We start from the raw sequence: 6916 nt of genomic DNA on the forward strand, positions 1-6916 counted from the left end.
AACTAACATAGTAAACTCACCTTAGTTACTATTAATATAACGAATTAGCTATTATACGACTTTCCTGTTTCCACATTTAACAACCATAAGGTGAGATCATCAGAAACAAGTCTCAAAGCAATTCAATTTATATAGTGCCATTCAACTCAATTTAGCCATTTAATTAGTAAAATCAAATATTTATATACGTCAGTTGCATTTTTCAATCATCCTATAACATATCAATTCAGAACACATATCATCATTTCAGTCTTATATCATTTCCAATTTATACAATTCAATCCAAATCAATACTATTCCATCAAAACCTTTGAGAACAAAATTACATTTTCATCATTCCAATTAAAAATAACCAATCCAATCACAATATACAATATCAAACAATCGATTCCTTTGAAATTTAACCATTTAACTCGATGAATTATAATAACCAGATACAAATACACAATAACTACACCACACCAGGTAGCACCCTAGTGCTATACAGAGGCACCGAAGTGCAAATTTATACAAGCGCGCAACTAACCCTATTGGCATACCAACTGTATCCTATCCTATGTTCATCCAAGCTCAATATTCATATTCGAACCTCTCTTTACAATTCTGTACCTTTCTCATCTTTTGTATCGATTTACAAACATTTTTAATATACATTAAAGTATTATAATTTCACCATTTAGGCACAAACATTACATAAACATACAATAATAGAAGTGTTAGGGACTAATCTGTAATTTTCCCTTTTCTTTGATTATCTACCAATTGGTTCAAATCTTGATCTATAGATAATTTATTTCAAATTATCAGTTCCAATTACCTTAAAACATATTATTCAATGTATATGTTAACTTAATATTAATTTTCAAAATTTTCCTAAAGTTTCACATTTTATTCAATTTAGTCTTTAAAACTGAAACTATCATATCTTTCACATTTGAGCTCCATTTTACAATCTGATTTCAATTGTATCCTTTTATAACCCTCTAGAAACTAGAATCACATAAATTTTCAATCAAATTTGACATATTCACATTTTAGTCCCTATACTCAAAATGAAACAAATTTCACTTTACAAATTAGTCTTATTTCGTTTATAAGCTTCAAATCCTACCATTTAACATTAAAAATTTTAAAAAATCATCAATGATAAAATTTTAAAATTTTAACAATTTTTTGAATTAATACTCGGGCTAGCTATATTAAGCTACAATAATCTCAAAAATATAAAATTTACTAAAAACGAACATAAATTAAACATCTATGAAAGAAGAACAACTTGGTCAAACCTTGAAGCTTCAACAATGGTGTTTTTTCTTTGAAGTTTCAGTGGTGTAGCAAAAATTATGAAGATAGTTTTCTTTATTTTATGTTTTAACCTTTATTATAACTATTTTAACTTTTATTTAACACATAAACCTTAAATTAACATGCACTAATCGTCCCACTATCTTTAAAGTGATTAATCTACCACTTAAACCCTGAAAAATTTATTAATTAAGCATTTAGTTAATAATAATCAATAGCGATGAACTTTTACGGTTTTTACGATTTAGTCCTTGTTCATTAATTGACCATTCAATCAACAAATTTATTGGGATCAAAATTCAATTTACCTATGTAAAAATTTTGTAAATACTTAATAAAAATATTTACGAGCTCAATTTTTAGAAACGAGGTCGCCATACCTTATTTTCCAAAAATCACTGACTTTAATGTCAAACCACTTGTACTTTAACTGTATGTCCAATTAGCAAATTTATCAGGTAAAAATCCAGTATAACATTATAATAAACTGATAATTATTATTAAATAATATTTACTGGCTTGATCATCGAAATATGAGGTTCCAAAACTATCATTTTGGTACTTTTGATAAACGGACTGTTACATTAAAAGTCTAAAAAGCACATATAATTAGACTTAATATAAGAGAGGCGCAAAACCCTTCATAATACATATGAGGGGTGACAAACCTAGTATATTTAACTAGGGTGCGTCACTCTTTGACTTTTAAGCTTATGTTTGCGATTTTTATAACAAGAATGAGCTATTGACTTAATAAGGAAATATTGTAATTGACTTTGAGACCTAATTCCCATCCTTCACATTTTTTCTTCAGCATTCTAGCTCCCTAAACGCTAGTGGTTGCCGTCCAAGCCTTCTTAACCTAGTATATATGCTATTTATTTTATTTTTGTTCAGTTTGTATTGATAATTTTTCGTCTTTTGTTGTCCCTCTCTTTTCTCCCTACTCTTTCCTTCCTTCTTGTGCCGTCCAATGTTATTGTGATCACCATAGTTGTGTCATCTCTCTTCATCAATTGTTGTGGCTGTCGTTTTCACTATTGCTTTCTCCTTCTTTGTTCGTTTTGTTGCTTCCATTTTCAGCACCTTTGCTGTCCATTTTAGTCTCCATAGCTGCACCTCATTGAGCCAAGAATTAATCTCTCTTTTACTCTCCAATGCCGCCCTTGTGTTTCCCTCTTTTCCTCTTGTTTTCCCTTAGTGTTTGCTGCCATTTTTAATCGCTTAAACCGTCCCCTTGCTGCCACTTTCCAGCCCATTTTTTGCCATTTTTTCTGCGCCAAAATTGTCCCTTTTTCTGTCCATATTAACCCTTTTGCTGCCGTTTAATCTTCCTTTTGTGCCACACATCACAGCCCTCATTTTTGTTGTCATTTATTGCATTGTCGCCCCTTAAACACCCTTTTTGTTGCTGTTTTTTTTCTTCTTATTATCGCACCTATAGGCTGATTTTATTCCCTCATTTTCATTGATTAAATCAGCCCCTAATCTTAATCGTTTAGTGTGCATTTGGGATTAAGAGATCTATCATCTCGGATCTAGGAGACAAGAAGTGTAAGTGCTGTTTTTTTTTTCAAATCTAGTGCTGAATTCCTTTCTTTTGATTTTTTGCTTTGGTTGAATGCTTCTAAGATTTTAATTGGATGGTAATCTGAAGTTGATATCACGGGGGAAGTGCCTGCTTCCTCAATCCCCTGTATAAGCTCACAACATGAGAACATACTCTGTTGTGGTAAGTGAAAATTTCCAACCTTGTAGCCTCGAAAAACATGGACAAGGGCAAGGCCCCTGTTATTGAATAGGCGAGCAGATATGGAAAGATTCTTGAGGATAATTCAGATGACTTGTTTGATGAGTCTAAAACCATCACAGATTCTAGCTTTGGAGAAGACATTTCCTTGAAGAGCATGATGAAAGCTAATACTAAGTGTCCTAATATACCACTTTCTACAAGCTAGAGAAACAAGAAGTTAAAGGAAGCTAGGGTTCCAAAATTTCTTGCTAAAGCTATTGAGGCTGGTAGGACCAGGAAGAAAGGATATTGGAGATGAGGCACAAGGTATTTCTGGGTGTTGCATGTTTGAAGAGGTATGACTCTTATCAAAAATAATTTTAAAGAACAGAACGTAGAGGAAAATAGTTTTGTCGATCATGGTATATATGTAATTCTTGAAAATTATGCCTTAGAGACACTGTAAGCTTTGTAAAGCACTATGTTCGCAATGTGGTTACGAATTTTTATGCTAATTTGCTTGGTAGTATTTTTGATAAGAACAGGAAGTTGTTTCATAAGGTATTAGGGCGTGGAGAATGGTATAATTTTGGTATTGTAGAGATCAGGAAGGTCGTGAATTATTTTTTTTCCAATATGGTGGACCTCGATGAATGTATTGACTGGACTACAACCAACATTACAAACAATCTGCATCTATCATGTCCTGAGAAAGGGAATATTCATGTCTTTTCTCTTTCAACTATACATGCTGCACTATATGTTATAGCCATAAGGGACTAGCTCCCAAATAGCCTGAGTGACTCAGCTAATAAGAGGGTGGAAATTCTTTTGAGAATTTTTTTTTTTTTGAAATGGTTGAATTTGACTTGGGCCAAATGATTTTTTTGATGAGATTGCCAAACATGCCAAGAAGGTCCATCCCTTATATCTTATGCCTTTTCCTTCCCTTATTTTCCAAGTCCTGTTCAAGTAAAATCCTTGAATTGCTCGTAGCACAGGATAGTATGAGAAGCTAGTGCCAAAACTTTGGAAGCCAAGCACACCGGAAGCCAAGCATGCCATCAATGAAAAAGAAGAGAAAGCAATTGGGTGAAAATTGAGTCGTTTTGTGATATTTATAGTAATAAATTTTTTTCAAAAAATACTTATGCTTTAAGCAAGACAGTACTAGGCATTCCCGACTTTCAACCAAGCGGTCATGTCCGCTATTTTCGTTCCACGAATTGCTTCGAGTGTGGGCTTGAATAATCACGAACCAAACACAGAACCAAAAGCAATTTGTTACTTTTAGTAGGAAAGTAGTTCTCTCTCAATAAATACAAGTAGAATTGTAATTCCCAGGAAATAGAATTTATTTTTAGAAAATATATTCTCACTACTTACTTTTTGGCAGAATAACAATATATCAAACTTCAAGTAATAAGAAATTGAGTTATTTTCAATTTTATTCCCTTAACTTTTTCGTGTTTACATTTTAACCCTTCAAATTTCAAATAATCATACTTGAAACTCAAAACTTTTTACATATTTACGACTTAGTCCTTAGCTCAAATTAATATATCATAACACTCTTCTTATTTCAACTTTCCTTAACATCACCCAACCTTTTCTTTTATCACTTCTATTTTTTGTTACATCAAAATAAGACTCCTAAGTATAATGAAACTCTAATTAATCTAAATGAGAATTAGAACTAGTTGAACTAAACTACCTTTTTGACTAAGAATCATAAAACTAAAAAACAACTTAAATACTTTAAAATATCCTAAAATTTAGAATAAATAAATAAATATAAAACCTAATAAGTACAATATTGTGCTCGTATATAATCAAAATTAAGCCTTAAAATCGAATTCAATATGATTTAAACTTGAATTAAAGCCTGAAATTCGTAATTTCTCATAAAAATCCTGTCCAGAAATTCTACTTGCGCATTTTTTACTAAAACAACCATAACTTGAGCTCCCGACCTCAAAATCAGGTGATTCAAAGTTCATCTCGAAACTAAGAGATAGCTTTAACATCAGTAAAAAAATATTGACCTGAAAATTTTTGGATTCCTATCCAAAAATGCTTCGCAAGTCAATTGATTTTCCATACTTGAAAATTGGAAAATTTGGTGAACTTAATTTAATAATTTTCACCCCTTCCGTGCATGTATCATGTCTATTCTCGAAATAGTGCAACTTATTATATAAAAAAATTTGGGATGTTATAGGATACATGACATAGTTAACTAAAAACATCATTGGAAACCAACAAGAGAACTATAATAAAGTCTTGTTTAAGCAAACTTTCCAGTATTAGGCTATCCATGAAAACCAAAACCCATAAGAAAGATCCAATTTTGAAAGCTGTTATTATGCTTCGTATAATTCTTGCTTCTAGCAATATCTCTATCATTACAATTACCCACTTAGATATTATGATGCATACCTGAACCAAAGACCATTTCCACCTCCACCACCTTTTAGAAGTCTTCACTTTCCCATTACAGAGGAATAACCTACATAAAATCCAAACTCTAGCTCCCAACTATTTTTAGAGTTGCAAAAATAGATAAGAAGTCTATGAGAATGCCTCCAGCAATAACAGCTCTATGAACAATAATAGTAGGAGCTTTATTAGTAACAATAAGGGTTCCTCTAACAAAATGCACATAAAATCTAGGATTTGAGAGCAACTCAAAGTGCTCCTCACTATCGTAGGCCTAACTCAGAGAATAAGGTTTTTTCTTTGTGTTGGGAATAGAACATCCATGATTAGGCCAATCAAGGTGGGGGAAATGAGCATGCACTACACAGGAATTGCAATTGGCAACGTAAGTATGTCCCGCTCATAATTAATGTGTACTAGTGTAACGACCCAGTTTCCAGTGGTATTGAAAAGGCAAATTTGGGACTCCATTTTCATAAACTGAGCTCGAAAATATTTTTATTAAATATTTATAGAGCTAGGATATAGGTGAATTGAATTTTGGATAAGTAATTTAGTTGAATTAGTGGTTAATTAGGACTCAGGGATTAAATTGTAAAGTTTAGTCGCTATAGATTTTTAATTAGAAAATGAATTAACGATTTAAATCACAATTAACCTACGGTCTAAAGTAATAATTAGACCATTTTTATATTCATAATAGTGGGCAGTTGATTAAGAGTTATTTTCCTAATTAAATTAAAGTTTAAATAATTAAACTAAGATATACTGATATAATTATATAGTTATAATATAGAGATAGTGGAGTAAAACAAATATTTTCTTCATGCTTTGCACTGAAAATAAAGAAAGAAAACCTAAGGAGCTTAAGAACTTTCGACCTTGATTGGTATCTACAAATTAGTCTCATTTCTTGTAATTTTTATATTTTTGAGGTCATGAGAGCTTGATTTAGATAGCCTATGTTTCAATTTTGTAAAACTTTTAAATTTTTAGAAAGTTTTCATTGTTGATTTCTTGAAGTTTTAGGTGTTAAATTGATAGGTTTTAAGCTTAGATGCAAAAAAAAAGATTGATAATTCAGTATATTAGGGGCCAAACTGAATAAAATTGTAAAATTGACTGTAGAAATAAGAAATAGGAGATCCCTAATGAGTAATAGTGAAATCAAAATTCAATTTGGAGCTTTAAATTGAAAGTTAGGTTAGTCTTGATTTTAAGGACTAAATTGAATAAATTAAAAATTTTGCATAATTTGATAATTGATTGTGAATTGGCTGAGTATTGATATTTTTGTATGTTCATGTTGATCAGTAGCTAATGTGGACCTAGATTCATTAAGAAGGAAAAGAAAAAGCCAAAGTCGTCGACGAGTAGCTCAAAATTTCTGGTTTGTAATTCTATAATTTGGGGACCTTTTAATTGTTGCATATTTATATA

General features: G+C 31.2%; 1 long non-coding RNA gene across 1 annotated transcript; it reads left to right on the plus strand.

Annotated features, from left to right (window-relative positions):
* Positions 1 to 2129: 2129 nt before the first annotated feature.
* LOC107888935 (uncharacterized) lies at positions 2130 to 3660 on the plus strand. Its single transcript, XR_001681579.2, has 2 exons — positions 2130 to 2859; positions 2963 to 3660. It is a non-coding gene; the product is annotated as an uncharacterized lncRNA (long non-coding RNA).
* The last annotated feature ends 3256 nt before the right edge of the window (positions 3661 to 6916 follow it).

The sequence above is a fragment of the Gossypium hirsutum genome, chromosome A09 (genome assembly GCF_007990345.1).
Source record: "Gossypium hirsutum isolate 1008001.06 chromosome A09, Gossypium_hirsutum_v2.1, whole genome shotgun sequence".
NCBI classification, from domain to species: Eukaryota; Viridiplantae; Streptophyta; class Magnoliopsida; order Malvales; family Malvaceae; genus Gossypium; species Gossypium hirsutum.